This window comes from Poecilia reticulata, chromosome 13 (genome assembly GCF_904066995.2).
Source record: "Poecilia reticulata chromosome 13, P_reticulata-male-v2, whole genome shotgun sequence".
NCBI classification, from domain to species: domain Eukaryota; kingdom Metazoa; phylum Chordata; class Actinopteri; order Cyprinodontiformes; family Poeciliidae; genus Poecilia; species Poecilia reticulata.
The window spans coordinates 7,447,830-7,465,694 of NC_088842.1; the positions used below are offsets into that span (position 1 = coordinate 7,447,830).

The following is a 17,865-nucleotide window of genomic DNA, read 5'->3' on the forward strand; positions in this document are numbered from 1 at the left end:
TCCCGGTCAGGAGGTTTAAAAATAATTAAAGCCTGTAATAAAAACAGAGAAACCTCTTTAGGAGTCTGTGCTAAAATGAAGTTCTCATACCGCAGTGTGTGATTTATTAAAAATCATCTTGTGCTTACCCAGCTGCTAGTGTAAGCTCCAGAATTTCTCTTTTGATTTTTGGATATCTTGTATCCATGCGCTCATAGATTTGCATTTCATATTACTTTGGTTACTTTGAAATTGATTTAAATTGTTTTAGGGTGAAATGATTCTAGAACAAACATTTTACAAAAATAAAATAAAACAATTTAATTAAGTTTGAAATTATTAGAGTTTCTCTATCCTCTACATTGTCAAAAATATATGTATTTGATACTGGCTGCATGTTTCACCTGAGTTAAGAGAATTAAATTTGACACTTTACAATTTCAGTATAGTTGAAGTTAGAATGACAAAGGATGAAAAGCTGGCTAGTCCTAGCTAACTGGGCTGGCAGCTGGTACCAGCTAGCTACATTCAGCTAGCTGCCAATCCAGCTAGCAAAGCTAGCCAAACAGTTCTTGCTAGCCAAACTTAAACTATTTTCAGAATTTGTAGGCAAAGCCCAAGAGGTATTGCCTGACCATTGCCTTCCTATGCATTTCCACTTGATATTCATCTCCCTTCAGTGGTATGCCTGGGATTTCTCCCATTGAACTCAATTTCTCCGGTTCACCTTCAGCCGCTGAGATCAACGATATTGATTTTCTGCACTGTTTTACAATTTTATTTTGCATCTGATTGTAGTTTAGCAAAGGCAGTGGAGGTGAAGTGAACAAAGCCGTTGAGTCCGTGTTGATCTCGCTTCCAAACATTGAATCAACATTAACAGCCATCAGGTTCAGCCTGGCACTTCTCTCTTTGCGGTGAAGGACGGTTGTTTGCAGAGCAGGCACTTTCCAGTAAGCTTCATTGCGTCAAACTAGCGCATTACATACGTCACGGTCAAATGTTTGCAATGGTGTAAAATTTAAAACTTTTACACCATCGTCCAGTAGCTGAGGGTCCAGACCCTCGGCTATTGGACAATATGTTGGTATTTACTAGGCTTCAGAGCTGGGTCACTCCCAGGAAACAAACCAGTTTAATGAAACACTTTCAATTCTGCCAAGGAGAGAGGACCAGTAACAATTATGCTAGAAGTGTGTTGATGGCTACAATAATTGTAGGTTCAAAGTAAGACACTTATGTTTTAACCAGAACTTTAGTATTGGAATATTTGAGCCTGTATGTGTTAGTTTGCCTGTGTGTGTTTGTGTGTGTGTTTGGTTTGGGAACAAAACCTACATCAAGTTCAAACATTTGCATCCGACTCTTGCTTTTAAGCTAAATTCAAGGCGTCGTGTCATCATCCCACCCTGAGAAAAGAACAGTTCCAAAGCATGATTAATAACTATGTAGTCCTCAAAATATCTTCCAGGTTCACCATTTGTGTGTGTTTTAAAATGTGAAATTATTTACCCTCCTCTTTTAGCAAAACCACCAGATTAAGATAAAAGCTTTATCTCTCTTGCATCATCAAACACGTCCGCCTTGGAGCCCAGCTCTTTTCCATTTTTGGCACTTTTTCCAGGGAAGGTTGCTATAAAGCACTACTATGCTCACCGTTTTTCCATTTCCGATCATTTACTTTGAGGGACAACCAACAGAAACATTGTCAGGATTGCTCGTATCCAACAAACACGTTGATATCGAAGATGGTTATTTTGGAAGTAATATTTAGCACTGTTCCACCAGCCCAGCTGGCCTGCTGGATTCATTTATTCTCTTTCCCTCTTGTGATGCCTCCCACAGCCGTTCTTCTCCTGCGACAGAACGCGGCCAAAGACGGAAGTCTGAGCCGCTCCCGTTGGCACGTTGAGTAACAGCTGACAGAACAAGAGAATGACTGTTTCCCTAACAACTGTCTTTGTCTGGCAAAGATACGAAGGGATCACTCTGATGGATAATGACTTGATATAGTGTGTCCTTTGGCCAGAGCTGTGTGCCACCGCGGATCATTTTGCTTCATATACCTGCGGGGGGAAAAGAAAGAAAGAAAGAGAGAGAGGTCAAATGGTGTGGCTGTAGAGTTTTAGAGGGTGGATTGTTTCTGAGATAAAACGGAACTAGCGTTTTCCAATCCAACATCAGAACGTTCACTCTTGCCTGAGTGATGATTTGCTGGGAACCTCTACCTTTTTTTTTGTTTTTTCTTCAACACCATCAACCCCCATGCCTTTCCCTGTATCTCCTTAATTTAATCAACCCCGACACAAGTGTAGCCCGAGATGAAGTGGAATTGGAAGTGAGACTGGGACGATGTATCGAAGAGCAAAGGCTTTACGTCATGAATGCTTCATCGTCCGGATGAATAGCGGAAGGTGGCGAGGCTTCAGAGTCTGTCGGAATGCGAACCGAAACGCTTCAACCTGAGTGCAGAGTTGTGTATTTTCATGCACGAAGGCTCACCTGATGTGGTAATCTGACATGGATTGCATGACTCAAGTAAAGCCGCGACTGTGTCATGTTGATTGTTTTGAGGTTTTTTGTGAAAAGAGAGAAACCGACCTTGACAGTCACCTTCCTTTCGATGTCATAAAAGGCAAGACAAAAAAAAACAAGACAAACAGGAAGCAGGAACGTTGCCATAAAAATAACCTCTCTCAGAGATTGTCGCCTATTTTTGTCAGTGGATGTACGTGCTAGCAATACCCTCGCTTTACAGCACGCAGTAATTATCCAGAGGCATTAATCACCCATTTATTTATTTATTTATTTTGGCACAAACCTCATCATGAGCAGAAGATTCACTCGTTCTGTTTCGCACAGATGAATTCCAAAGCTTTACAAAAAAAAAGAAGCATAATACATTTTTCACCGCGCTCCTTTGTTCTCTTATAGCTACGGTGATGCAGTGAAATATTAATGACAGGACACACATTCATAGCCGTGGTATCTTCGGCTGCGTTTCTCCGCTGCCTCCGCTGCTGCTTATGTTGCTTTTCCTGTTGTTTCATAATCAGATCAGCGTTCATATCGCGCCCAAAGCTGCCAAGTGGAAAAAGGAGCAAGCTCAGTCAATGAGATTATGAATGTATGACAGCATCTCTGGTGTGTTGAGAAATGCGGCCTCCTTTGTTGCTTGAATATTGTTTGGAAGTACGTTTCAAGGCCTGCTAAACTTAGCTAGAAAAAAAAAAGCTTTCGATAATGTTTTGTTCACATTTAGGTATTCCCTTTGTAAAAATAAAAAGAGAAAAAAAATATGCTGTTGATCCACTATGTTCATAATATTAATATACATAATGGATTCCTCACATAGTAAAAGAAAGTGGTCTGAAATGAATTATTTCTGTTCGACTGAACATATTTAATCACACGTTTAAGAAAGCGTAGTGGATTCTGTGCATTTCTCAGATTAGGATTTATTTCCTGACAGTGAGAATAATAACATTTTAATAAAGACAAATTATTTAAAACGTCTAAATATAAATCAATATAAATAAGAAATTATATAAAGTGATGACAGAAGAATAATGGAGTTTCCTTTATTTATCCCTACTCTTCTTTAGTGCTAATTATTAGGTTTTGTAAAGCAGAAACTACCTACCAACATACATAAATTCAAGTCTACAAACAGAAAGACTACAAATAATCACCATGGCAACCTTCCCTACTCAGTTCCTCCAGACTAGCGGTAGCAGCAATCACCTGGTGGAATGGCAAGTCTTCTGAGCTCATCATACAAATTAATTCTGAGTTCAAAGCTCCTAATGCGTTCACACCAAGAGCGTCTTGCACATCAGGTGCATCTGGTTTACATTCAAAGTCGATGTAGAGGCGCGTCAAGGGTCCGTCGGGACGCGTTTTGCTTATCTAGGGCGGCGCGATTCGAAGCAGTTGTAGCATTCAACGCATTCGACAAATAGGCCTGCAACGGAAAACAATGACTAGAGCGAGTTTGACCCATCTGACCCGGCCTGGACGAACCTCCACATGTACTATGAATGTAATCCAGACACAACTGACAAGTGAAATGCTGTAGAGCAAAATGTCAACCGTCTGCATTCAAAGAGCACACGCGTCTCGAAGTTGAAGCGTCGGGACGCATTTTTGATGCGCGTAACGCGTTCCATGTGAACGCACCACGAGAACAGATGCAAACAGCAATGAGAGGCATGGTTATGAGGACTTCTTGAAGGTGAGGTGTCGGAACAAGCAGACGCTTCTTAAAGAGACAGAGACCAATTTCAAGGCATTGAAATGCCTTGAAATTGCATTAAATTGCGAAGTCAATTTTCTTTTAAGTAATGTTTGATATATGCAACCTTTTTAAAACACTTGAAGGTAACATAGTTGCTTGATTGTGATGCAAAATGGTGCAATTTTACAGCACAATCAAGTGCTGCAAAATTGTCTCGATCTGAATATGAAAACTTGATGAGATGTTACAACAGGCTGGTCATCGAACAAGAACAGATCTTAGTTCAGCACATAAAGCTTGTCATGTTAAACAACCAGCAATGAAAACGGGATAACATTATTTTGGTCTTCCAGCTGGAAAAAGACCAACACGTCAACAAAGTATAATTATGAATAAAATGCATTCGAAAGCCTGTGGCTGTTTTTACATTCAAGGTTTCAAATACTGAATCACCCAAATGAACAACAAGGCATAGAAACATAAAAGGTAAACATTATTAACATATGGCTTACCATCAACATGTTAAAACTTTTTAAAATTAACAAAATACAGTAGGACCAGTCATAAAGAGGAACATTGATGTGTATTTCAATAAGATTCAAAGCATAATAAATCAAGAACATAAACAAAACACGTTTCACATATTGAGATGCGTCTTCTGTGTGTCATAAGATGCTCTGCTGAGTAAATAATCATAAATAAAAACATTAGGAACATTTTTGAAGGGCCTTGAAGGAAAGGTAGTTCTTGAGGTTGAGGTGTTTGTGTTGAATATCACACACTATGTTGATTTTTTTTTTTTGTCTCTTAGGAGTTTTGTTTTTCATAACATTTGGAGTCCTTGGCATCGCCCTGACTGTCTGGCACCTGCCTGTTCAGGATGCTGCAGCTGAACCTGTGATGGACACCAGGGCTTGATATTTGGTGAGTTTTGTCTGAATATCTACACACTGACAGTGAGCGGTTTCACGCCCCGTGCACTGAGCTCTGGCAGCTCAAAAAAAAAATGCAGTGGTAAGCTGCGGTGCGACAGTATGGAAACTTAACACAGACTGTCGAGCAAAACTGCAGGTGCCACAAGAAGTGGGTCAAATGATTTTAATGCCGGTGTCCGGCGTTACTCAGCAGGTTGAGGCACAGAAAATATCTGCTGTAGTGCACATGAGGGGAATAAACAGACACAAGAGACTGCCTGGGAATAGAGGCGCAATAAACAGAAATTAATATTCTGAAATGCAAACATCACAGTGATGTGCATTAGGAGGGTGAGTGGATTACATCTGGCTAATTAAAGTTGATTTGTTCATAATGCTTCTTGCTTACGGCAGATTAAATAGCTGTTTTTTGACAGAATTCATAGCTTGGTTTTATTTCCGTGAGTAAAACATGCTGCGTTATCCCTCATGTTATTAAGCAATAAACAGTTCCTGTGAAAACTTTTCATATGTTGATTAAAAGTATGAGGTTTTATGTTTTATTGATTTAATTTAACCCTTTTTTTTAACAGAAGATGGAATGATTATTCATAAAATAAATAATGTTAATTTGAACAATGCACAGGTAAAAGTGAATCGTTTATGGAGATGATTCATATAAATTAATATATGATAAGACGGAGAGCTCACCCTATAGTGTTTGTTTTGTTTTGCTCTTTTGCAATGCTTGGGGTTTGCTTTTGTATTTCTGAAAAGATAATAATTGATTAATAATTAATCAATTATTATCTGAAAAGAAGCACAATTATTATTTTTTGTTAATTTAGAGTTTTTGTTTTACAATTAACATTTTGCATTAAAATGTTAATTTTAATGCAAAATTTTAATGCAAGTTGGATTTTGCAAATCCATTGCAAAATCCAACTTGCAATGGATTTTGCAATGGAAAGTGCAATGGACTTTGTCAGAAATGGTTTCTGACAAAGTCAGAAACCATTTCAACCGCAGATCTTTTCTGCCCTCTTGATAAATGTTCAATATAGTTAAGGTGTTTGGTTTCCAAAAGCCAAATGGTCTTCCTCATTTATTCCAATATCCGTTTTTATGTTTGTTTGAGGATAATTGCTTCACTGGAACATTTGATTATCTCAAAACTTAAGTTGGTGGTAGTCTCCATTTTAATAACCATAATGAACAATGGCAAAAAAAAAGCAGACCTTTAGGATGATTCTGACACTACAGTGATTAATAATACAAAACTTTCAGGTCTATCAACTTCACCTTTATGCCTCTGGTTATTGCTTTTAAATACTTTTTTTTTCCTCTTGGAAATATGGACTAAAATATGTCCAAGCACAATGACCCTAAAGACACATCAGAGCTGGTTTTATAATAAATAAATCGCTCTAACCTCAATAATTCTTGAGGTTAAAAGCCAATATGTGGCCTATGATTAAAAGTAAGGTCAACAGCAAGAAACCAACTCACTTAATACACCTCCATCGATTCTAACAAGATGAGCAGACGGCTTTTCCTTGCAGGGTCGCTGGGAGTCATCGATCTACCTTACAAGCCAAATTGTTGTTTATAAAATTAATTGAAGTTGGTTAATGAACCAAAGAAAATGGTTTAAATAAAACAAAAGCACATCGTTAATTAGGAACTTCATGCCGATGAGTGTATGTCATACGATGCACATAATGATGTTTTTAGTCTGTAAAAACACAATTTGTTTTTACAGACTACATTCAGCGTGCTCAGATTTATGACAACTCGTGTTCCTTCTACGCATTCACGAAAGAAGGAAATAAAAATAAAAAAAGCTCCGAAGTGGAAGAGATGCAGACTAACGGCTACAAAGCGATCCTTAAATCTTTGGGATTTTGATGTAGTAGCTGCTCATGAAACCTCATCAATTTGGCAGCAACATGATTTGTGGATGCCGGCTTTCAAGAGATTTGTATCCCACTGCGAGAGATTTCAAATATGTAAAGATTAAAGGATTTTCCTCCAAACAAACAAATGATGTCCAACAATATGGGATGTAAGCATGCTATCTATAGAATGAAAGGCAAATCAGTATGACTCTTCTCGTCCTATAATGTATTTTCCAAACTTTATCTCACTATCAACATTATTGATTAAAATAATTAGAAAAAATTTTGAATTAGAAAAAAACAAGGTGTCACTTATTCAGCAGACGACATCTCGTACTGGATTAAAGAGATAAAATGAGATTGAGCAATATTCTGGGATAACATTTCTTTTTAAGAGAAAATGGTTTAAATAATTAGTCGTGTTTTCAAATAATCTAATCAGTAAATAATTACACAGTTATGGAGTAATCAGTCTAATTATTTTTACTTTTTTTAAACTACTACTGGTTATCAAATGTAATCCAGACTCTGAAATAGCTCTTAGTTAAACGTTAGCATTGTTAGTGGCTAATTTTTAGCGAATCATGATGCTCTCCCAGAAATACAAATCATATCTTATCTCTTACTTGGTCATCATATTTTACTTCTTACTTTCTACCATGCAAAGGTTTTAGAAGAGGAAGAATGGGTTTGCTCCCAGTTGTTGCCAGGTAACCTAAATAGTCATTATTGGCTAACTTTGGTAATAACTATGCAATAGTGTGACCTAAAAAACATTTAAATTCAAAATATGAATCTCAGTCACATATGTTGAGCTTAAGTCACAAGTTATTACTTCAAGGTAATAATAATCACTGAGACTAACTTCAAAAGTCCAAGTCTTCGACTTAGACTTACATCCAGTCCATATGCTCCCTCGTAAAGTTGCCGTGCAACCAACTGTATCTTAGATTGGCTATAAAATGGAAAAAAAAGCCGGCAGCACTAGATAAACTCTATTCTAAATGGCACAGTACAGTATAAAATCTTAAGTTAAAACTCTGTGCATGAAATGATAGAGTAAATGAACCTTGCAGTCTCTTCGGAGGGCAGTCAGCTCAGAGTAACCGTATGCATGCAAGGTACAGCGACTACGTGGATCTATCCCAGTGTTTCCCAACCCTGGTCCTCTGAGACACGCTGTCCTGCATGTTTTAGGTGTGTCCTTGCTTCGGCCCCAGCTGATTTCCATTGACGGCATTTGCTGGACTGCAATTACCTGGATCAGGTGTATAAAAGCAGGGCAGGGTTGGGAAACAGTGATCTACGTGGTACGCTCTGACCAGGTTCTGCACTGTTACCTTTCTGCTGCATCTGATCCACTTCGCTTCCAGTGGCTTTGCATTGCTGAGTGTATACCCCGGTCTCCTGGGGAAATGTGTGAGGAATTGTGATGATGTGTGAACCTCTGACCCTCTGTGGTCTGGACCTTTGTGGTATTATCGGTCAGGGACTGAACAGAAAAATATGATGGCTGCCACTTGTCCTCTTCTGGTTCAAAGGGAACGCCAGAGCAAAGATAATTACCCAGCTTGTGTAACAGCATTGAACATAACAACACTTCCCCCCTCCCCTCCTCCTCCTCCTCATTGTATGCATAACGAGCAGCATCTACAACAGCCTGCATAACTCTGCATATTTTGACATCTTGCTGTTTGTGTCCCCAAAAACATTTATCCCCATCATTAAGTCTGTTTTTCTTTGATAAATTAAATTCATCCTTTCCTGACGGCAGAAAAAAAGGCAACTCTTTCTTGTGCACACATTGGGCATATGCCCAGATGCTCTTTTAAGCATTTTTTAAATCCTACTTCTCAATTCTGAGGGCAGTAAGGCGGCCAGCGAACAGCTTCTCCACCTTTATCCTCCGTTGCTCACATTTATGGCACTACAAACTGCAGAGACTCTCTTCTGCACGCATGCTCTGAATATTATTATTTTTAATAACGAGGGTGGGAGGGAGGAGCGGGGGGGGGGTAGGGGGGGGTCAAGGTATTACCTTAAAATTCAAGTGCACATCCGTCTTCTCCTCCCCGAACCCCGTCTCGTGTCTTGGGGTCTACTTTTCTTGTCAAAGCGATCTGAATCTTCGCTGGCAAGTCTTTCCTGGAATACCAAGTGCCGAGATCAGTGACAAAGGGGGGTGTGAAGTGGGAAGCTCAGGGACATTCTTGAGGCTTCAGAAGAAGATATCACCTCCATCTCTGCACCTGATACTTGTTACCGCGGTCTCTAATCATCCGAAGAAATTAAGCGACACACCCGGGCGACTGCCGCTTCTTAGAACAACGTCTGTGAAAATCTAAATGTGGGGGTGGGGAAGCGGAGGGGGAAACCTGGCAAAATGAGACGCACCTGCAAGCGCGCAAAGTGGCACGCAGCAGACGCCTGGCTCTGGGGGGAGCCGTGCTCGCCATCTTGGACCGCTCTGTTTTTTGGTTTTTTTCCCCCCCGTCAGTCAGATATCTTTGTGTTCGCTGCAGACGCTCTCAGGGTTGGCAAACACATTGAACGCTGAGTCACTTAAACATCCACATCTTGACAGGCAGCTGATTCACTGTCCATTGATTTCCTCATACGTCATATTCTTTTGCCATCTTTGTAGCGTGCAGTGTGGAGGGAAGGGGTGGGGGCTTTGTTTGAGCCTTTCTGCACACGTGTCTGTCTTTGAGCACTCTGGTTTGCACATTAAAAACTCGACGCCGTGCCTAATGAGACATGGAGGTGCAACTTTATCCCATAAGTATCCTCATTAGTTACAAGGCCCCACAACTGAGTTTTAAAAATCCATTTACGTTCATGGCCAAGAATAGCACGGTAAGTGTTTGAGAGCAAAAGCAAGTCTTCGAAACAAAAAGGAGTGTGTGATCCGTGTAGACATCCTCAAACCCTCCAGTTTATTAATTCTGAATAAAATATGGATTGCTGTTTGATTTAAACTTGCAATGCATGGCTTGAATACAAAAAAAGGCAAGTTTTTCATGTTAGAAAGCAACAACAGATTTTTTTTTTTTGTATACTTGTGACTCACTTTTCATACATTTCGTTTTATTTGCCTGTGCAGAAATCGGTGGGGCGTCGCAAATTGCAGGGCAGGAGAGAGTCAAAAGCATCAAAATAAAATCTACTTGTCTCACTTTGAAAATTTTTGAAAATTGAAATCTTCATTTTGAGTATGTTAGTTTTTTTGGAAAGCAAATTATTTCTTGCATACCAGGAGGAGGAACTATGAGTGTGTTTTCTTTTTAAAGGCTTTCAGAACCGTATTCAGTCCCTCCAGGAAGTTGTGATGTTTCGGTTGCAACTATTGATATAGATTCACTCATCATTCTCATTTTGCTCAAATTTTGCACAGACTTGCAATTTTCACCAATCGTTGCAACTTTTCCACAAACCTGACCAATCACTTTTGCGTTTCCTGCATTTCCTTCTATCTGACCAATCCCCCTTTCTAACTTAACTTCCTGTTTCACCAGGTCTTTTGAACACCAAGCCTGCAAGATGAAAGCATGTGTGATGCTAAACAGCAACACTTGCCTTTTTGTTTTTTTGGGTTTGAGATTTAATGCTACATAAACAGTCCATGCTGGCTTGAATGATCATATGCCGTATTCTTCTTTTGCACTTTGACAACTCCTCAGGACATGATTTTAATTCGATTAAGGATGCTATTTCAGGAAGGCACAGGAAGATGTGTTATTTGCACTTTAGATGTTAACTTTGTTCAAATCTTGTCTTTTTTGTGAAGGTTAGCTGCAGCAATTCCAACCTTTTTTGCAAGACCATGTTATGGCAAAAATAAAGCCTAAAACAAGCTTGTAACTTTGAACACAACTTTTTGAAAAAAGTGTTTAGGCCTCTGCAATCACAAAAAAAACCCCAGAAGACATTGCAACACCCTTGAGGGAATGGTAATTAGAGTGCATGGCATTATGACTTCTATAAATACATGCCTATTATTATTCCATTATTGTCTCCTGATGTAAATTCTATAGAAAACCTGTGAGATAAGCTCAAGAAAAGTGAGATTACATAAATAAATTTACACTCCCTGGTATACCTCACACCACGGTGTTCAGCACAAGCACCTCATACGAAGGTATTTCTGGCGCCTTGCAACTGAGAAGTTTAAGTCAGAGAGAAAAAAGAAGTCATACAGGAGCTTTGCAATTGTGTATTTTTTCTTTCAGCATGGAGTCAGTTTATACAGACCGATTGATTTGATGCAGGTGTGATAAAGCAGAAACACATCTAAAAGTTGCACTGCATTAACCTTTGAGGACTTAGATTTTGAAATCGCACAAAGAGAAACTGTCAATTCTCTCTCCATTTTGCTTTCACCAGTAGAAATGCTCTCAAACATTCGGGGCTGTGGATCTGGCAAAAAGGGCTCAAGCAGAGCATTAACAGCATGGCCACCATCTATCGCGCTTTCTGTTACTTTTGTGAAAATCAATTGTATATTAACTTGGGCTTACTTTCCTTACTGCATGAATAATGTAATTTAAAGCTTGGGTCTTTCAGATAAAAATCATAGTGTGAAAAATGCTGCCGCGATAAAAAAAAAAAAAAAGAATTTATGTTAAGCTTCTAACACATTGATTAAAACAAAAAAAAAGTAGCAGTAATTCAATTAATTAGGGAAATAAAAATTATTTGGAACTGCTATGTGAACACAAGTGGCTGCCTTTTTCAAAGTACGGTGTTATGAATATGCAGCATATCACCACAGAGCGAAGCTCTTTCTACCTCCCGGTTCACGGCGGTACAAATCGAGTGTTCTCACTTTCATCGCAAATGTGAACATCTGGACGTCCTTCCTCAGGTTTCCACCCTTTGCTGTGCTCTGTAAGTGGCTCATGACGCACTGCTGCTGCTACACACCGTCCATCTGCACATTTCTTCTGAGCGACGCTGTGACAAGGGGATTGGGGGGGGAACCTCTCCCTTTCACATCATCTACCAGTGTATGCAGCATATGGGCCGCAGACCGCAGGCTAGCAGCAAACGATATGCGCTCACGAGCTACGGCTCCTTCCATTGTCTACCGTGCTGCAGAACGAGTGGGACGGACCCCTGAAGAGAGAGAGAGACCTGGCAGAGGCTCTGCTTCCATCTGCCTGCATGCCTCGCAGTGGAGCCCAGCTCGCACCACTTGAGATTATGCTCACGTCCAAGTTGTTACTGTAATTTGCATTGGCTCATAGGCAGGGGAGAGCGAGGAGGTGGGGGAGTTGCACATGAGGCAGGGATCTTATAAGTGGTCCTGGCAGCACAATGAGCCTGCATGGGTGTACTATTATGGACAAGTGGCATGGGCAGAGCTATATTAAAGTGCAATAATGGGATTGTGCTGGTTGTCCTGCTGACTAAGATTATGGTTTGCGTTAGTGCATGAAGTAAATTATAGAAATGTGCAATTGGAAACCATCAGTCACATTCAGTGTGGTGTTGCAGGCTTTGCAGACGGACTGTTCAGATAATCTGTTCTTCCAGCTCCCGGAGAGCCATGGCACTCAGACAAGCACAGGTGCATCAGTTCACTTTGATGCACCTGTATTAGCATGAATAGGTGCTTTAGAGATCCAAAATATCGATAATAACCAGGTACTAGCATGCATGGATGGATGGATGGATGGATGGATGGATGGATGGATGGATGGATGGATGGATGGATGGATGGATGGATGGATGGATGGATGGATGGATGGATGGATGGATGGATGGATGGATGGATGGATGGATGGATGGATGGATGGATGGGTTTTCCTTTTGTTTTGTAGTTTCTCAGATCTGCCAATAGATTTTTTTTGTCTAATAATTTTTGTACTTTGCTTTAGAAAAAAAAAAAAGCTCACAGATTTATTTTTTTCCCCTATTGTTTCTGTTTATTATGTTAATAAATTACTAAACTATTTTGTAGGCACCTTTAAATTTTGTCCTAGGTTCGACTGAAATAAAAAAAACCTTAAGGTCAAACATTTGATGCTATATCACAAGCTAAATAATAAAAAAGTATCGATATCGGTATCAGTATTGGTGATACTGACCCTATATTTACTTGGTATTGGATCAATGCAAAAAAAATATTGATGTCAGAGATGTCACTCTTCTAAGAAGTGTGTTCACTGTATGCAGTCGATACTTGGTTTTGGCTATATGTGCATTTGGAACTGTGAATCTGTGGATTTGGCTCTAGTGTTAAGAGTTTTGGGTGGTCAGTATGATTGGTGAGTTCAGTCCATTTCCCACCTTACAATGCCAGAGGTTGAAACCTAAAAACAAGAACAAACAAGCAGTACTGCCCTGTCTTTTTGTCGCTGTAGTTCAAAGCGGAAACATTATCATAAAATCTCATTAGGAAATTCATTAAAATTCGAGGCAGCTTTGTTTGCGCCATCGCCCTAACTGAATCTGTTTTGGCTTTTGAATGTCGTGGCTGCATTTATTTGAGAGGGAGACAGTTTTAAAAACAAAAACACAAAACAAAACTTCCTGTTGTATAACTCAGAAGTGAAGTCACATTTCCCCACTAAGAAAAAAAAAAAGGTCATTTTAGCTCAGTTCCACAGAATGTTTTCTAATGTCCTCATTTTTCAGCCTTAATTTGTTTCCAGCTTGATAGCTTTCGGACTGCAATTTGGATCGCCGGCTAATGTATCAAATTCACTAATTAACTAAAGGCAGAAAATAAAGCACAACTGCTGATAAAGCAACCTCAATCAAATAGGTTGTGAACTCATTATTTATAGTAAAGCTACAACAACAGCCACTAGTAATGAACTTCCTGTAGCTGGTGGCAAAGTCACTACATGTGCAGTATTTAACGCCTTTATCCTTAACAATTGTTTCCATCAGTAGCCCCATTTTTTATTTTTTTTTTTAGATTACAGTTATTAAGTTAAATTGAATCTACCAGAGTGGTTAAGATTGGGGTTTTAATGCCAGATTAGTTTCTTATTAACGTTCATTTCCGCCGTAAAGTTAGTAAAACATCAGCACTTCTGCATAGCAGTTAATCTGTTCTGTGTAACTGTGGCCTTTTCATTAATGAAGGAAACGGCCCTACGCAGCATTCATCTATATTAATTTTTGCACAAAGCCATTTAAAAAGGGATATTGATAAAAGATAATTACGTGACTGATGCGAGCGAGAGAGATAAATACGTTGTTCACTCAAATACTGGGCCTGACAGGTTCGCGATTAGGGACTCAGCAAGTGTGGCGCAAGCTTATCTTCAGTCACTCTAAACATTTAATTCCCATAATTGCCAGTTATACTGATATGTCATGGATTAAATAAATTGACCCCATTTTCCCTGCGAAATGTAATTGGAGGCAGAAAATGTCATATAAGGATCTAATTGGGCCAGAGGATAATGCGCATTGCATCTATTCTAATTACAGCAGTGTTGGATGTTGTTGTCTCACCTCTGAGATGTGCGCAAGCTGAGCAAGTAAATATGCGATGAGGGCAACGACTCGGCTTTGTTGTATCCAAAAGTGGTGGATTAGTATTAGAAAAATAGAAGGTTTGGGACAAGAAGTCATGAATCAGCCAATCACACGGCAGCAGCTCGTTGCATTTAAGGCGTCTATACCTGGCCGAGACGACACGCTGGGCTTCAAAGCATCATCAGACTTGGGGAGGAAGTATGTTTAAGGGGTTGTGGTTGTTTGTGTTTGGTTGTCTCAGTCTCGTCTGAGTATTTCAGAAACTGCTGATCTACTGAAGTTTTCACTCATGACTAATTCTCGAATGATCGGCGAATGATCGGAAAGTGACCAGGCAGTGGCAGGTGAGTGGAAGAAAATGCCTCGTTGATGTCAGGGATCAGAGGAGTGCAGTCAGACCGAAACGGCTTAGAAATAAAAAAGAAATATGATAGAAATGCCTTGGTTGTAAAAAGTTACTTTTACAACCAAGGTATGTGGAATACGACCTGTGAATGGACAAAACAAAATACCTTGGAGCAGACGGACTATAGCAGCAGAACATCATAACTCCTGTCCTGAGAGAACAGGATCCTGAGGCTCAGAGAGTCATCGAGTTTAGATCGGGCCGAGGAAATCCAACCCGCCCCGCCCTGATCCCATAGGCTTTGTGTCCGAGACCTATTCAACCCGACTAATTAACTTTATTTACATCCCTGAGCCTGAAGTAAACCTGATATATAACTTTAATTATGCTTTCATTTCTAGACCACCATTTAAGGAAGCAATCTAACATCTCCTGTTTTCAGCTTTTGTTTAACGTCTTCCAGCTCCATCTTGTCGTGCGTTGTAGCCACAGGGTGAGTCAAGTGTAAGTCCTGTGGGATGCGTGATTGGTTGGATTCTATCTCCATGTTTGTTACAGTCTGATTAACTTCTGCAATGTATTACAGGCTTATTAAAAGCACCACAGAAGCCCGAGCCCGACCCAAACCGATGATTGAGCAAATAATTCTGGGCCAACCTGGCCCAAATTTCGACTTGGTCCATAAAGCTAAACTCCATTGTCTCACAAAAATAACAGATTGGAAAAACATTATCTAAATTCAAGCATAAATTGAAGAAAACATCAATCCATCCTTCTTTAAATCAATGATATAAGTTTGTAGTTGGTGTGTAATGGTGTCAACCCACACTTTGGGTTATTTAGTACAAGCTGAACATTGTTTAAATGCCTTCACCTACCATCTAATGATGGCTACTTTCACCAACTTCAGCTCAAAGCACCTCAAGTTGGTTTCTTAAGCATAACAATACATTCTCTGTACTCTGGCGGCCTCCAGTCACCAGATTTCAATCCAAACATGGCATCTGGTAGAATGGAAGATTAGCAGCACCAACGTGCAGCTGTTGAATGTGCAGCCGAGGAGTGCTGCCATCATGTCAATATGGTACGAAATCTTTGAGGAATTTTTCTGAAACTTTGTTGAATCTTTGACTCAGAGACATAAAGTGGTTCTAAAGACAAAAGTTTGTGTAATCTGGTGCTGGGAAGAAAACAGCATGTGGACTTTTTCTGCTCTGTCAGAGCTGCTGGTCCCCTAAACACCAGCTCAGCGTTCCCAGGGTTCCTATCTGTTCAAAGGCCCCAAGTTTTACAAAACGATGGCAAGTGACACCTGCAGACTCAAAGATGGCAGGTGTCAAAATTGCGTTTTCACTTTTTGTCCCACAGCAGGAAAATGTTATTGTACTTGTCAAATAAACCCATTTGTTAAAGTTAGCGTATTCTCTGCAGTTTTTGCTAAGCCACACAAAAAAAAGACACATAGAGCACTTTTTCACTGTAAACAATATGTCCCAACTGAGACACAGAACAAAAAAATTATTTAGAAAAAAAAACACACTTCTGTTAATTCTTAATCTGTTCAAAATGTTATTCAACATGCATGGTGGAAAAGATGTGAAGGAGATATTTTTGGCATGTTTTTGTTACTATCATACCTCCTGGGACTAAAAACAACGTTGCTCCTCGTAGATATTTCTTTTATATATGTGCCTCTGCTACCCTAGGGGAATTAGGCCAATGTGCTTCGACTTCAATGGATGCTTTTAGCTTTCAACTTTAACTGCTTGTGGAATATTAGTAGAGTAGTAGTATTAGTATAAGCAGGAAAACACATTCGAAAAAACAAATAAATTATAATTTTTCCCATTAGCTTCGAAAAACAGGAAAAAAGATAAGAATGAATTCAGATCGGTATGTTTCTCCCATAGTGTTAGTTCAACTTAGCAAATACAGGAGATCATTACATATGTAGATGATTTCTTCTCATAAATGTATCACGATAAATGATACAAACGATGCGATAAATGGCCCATCCCCAATTTAAAGCTAGTTTAAATAGACTAGACATCTGACAAGGAAAAATAAATAATAATTATATTACAAGAAATACTGACCTCTTACACAGCAGATAAATGAAACAAGATTTCAATCTACTCTGCAAAAACCTGTGGAAAGAAGCTCATGAAAAGCTCATCAAAAACACTCATGGGGCCTCTCTAGTCCTTAATTATCTTCAGGAGGTTTTGGGGAAATGCTTAAAATACTTCATATTTTTAAACCGAATCTTGCAAATGATGTACTGCTCATATTTTCAACTTGGTCAGTTTTAATGTCGGGGTATGAAGGACATCAAAGGGGATAGAGGGATAGTAGGTTTGTTTTTTTTTTTTATTACTGCTACCTTCCAACTGTACACAGCACATTGATTCAGCTCTTATTTTATAGATTACATAAAAAGTAGAAGTGGGTGGGGGGAAACACACCAACATTTCATCACATCTGTGTGCTGCAGAAAATAAAAGCAAATCAAGGTCAGGACAGCGCAAACGCTCGAGTAAACACATTCTCACATGAAGATGCAAATTGTGTATGCGAGTTTGCACGAAAGCAAACAAACAGTTTGAGTGTTTTTGGGTTTTTTTCCCCCCCAATGGATAGATGAGCACAGATACGGTGGCAAGTTGATAATAACTGAAGGCCGCCACTTTGATTCGTTCATTTTCTTAAAGCCAATAGTGCATAGATTAAAACTTGATGAGGATTTGCTCACCGATGTGACATTGCAATGTGCTTTATTCGACAAAGAAACGGGATTACTAAAGCCTTCGGCGGATGTTTGGCAGATATCCTGTGTAACACTGTTTTGCGACGGCTTTTCACCCAAGTGTGTCAAATTAAAGTTGCACTGTCCACATTTATACACTTTTTTTTTTTTTTTAGCTTGTCAGAAAGGTTACAACATAAAGACGAGCATTGGAGCCTTTCGAGGTTTCGAGGAATACCGTCCTCTGCATC

General features: G+C 39.5%; 1 protein-coding gene across 8 annotated transcripts in view; it reads left to right on the forward strand.

Moving 5' to 3' along the window:
* Nucleotides 1-17,865, forward strand: part of lrfn1 (leucine rich repeat and fibronectin type III domain containing 1) — a 191,353-nt gene that overhangs the window by 139,281 nt on the left and 34,207 nt on the right. For all 8 annotated transcript variants that reach the window (XM_081614929.1, XM_081614926.1, XM_081614927.1 and 5 more), the window contains one exon: nt 5,028-5,140. The gene's annotated coding sequence lies outside the window, so the exon portion shown is untranslated. The remainder of the gene's footprint in view (nt 1-5,027; nt 5,141-17,865) is intronic.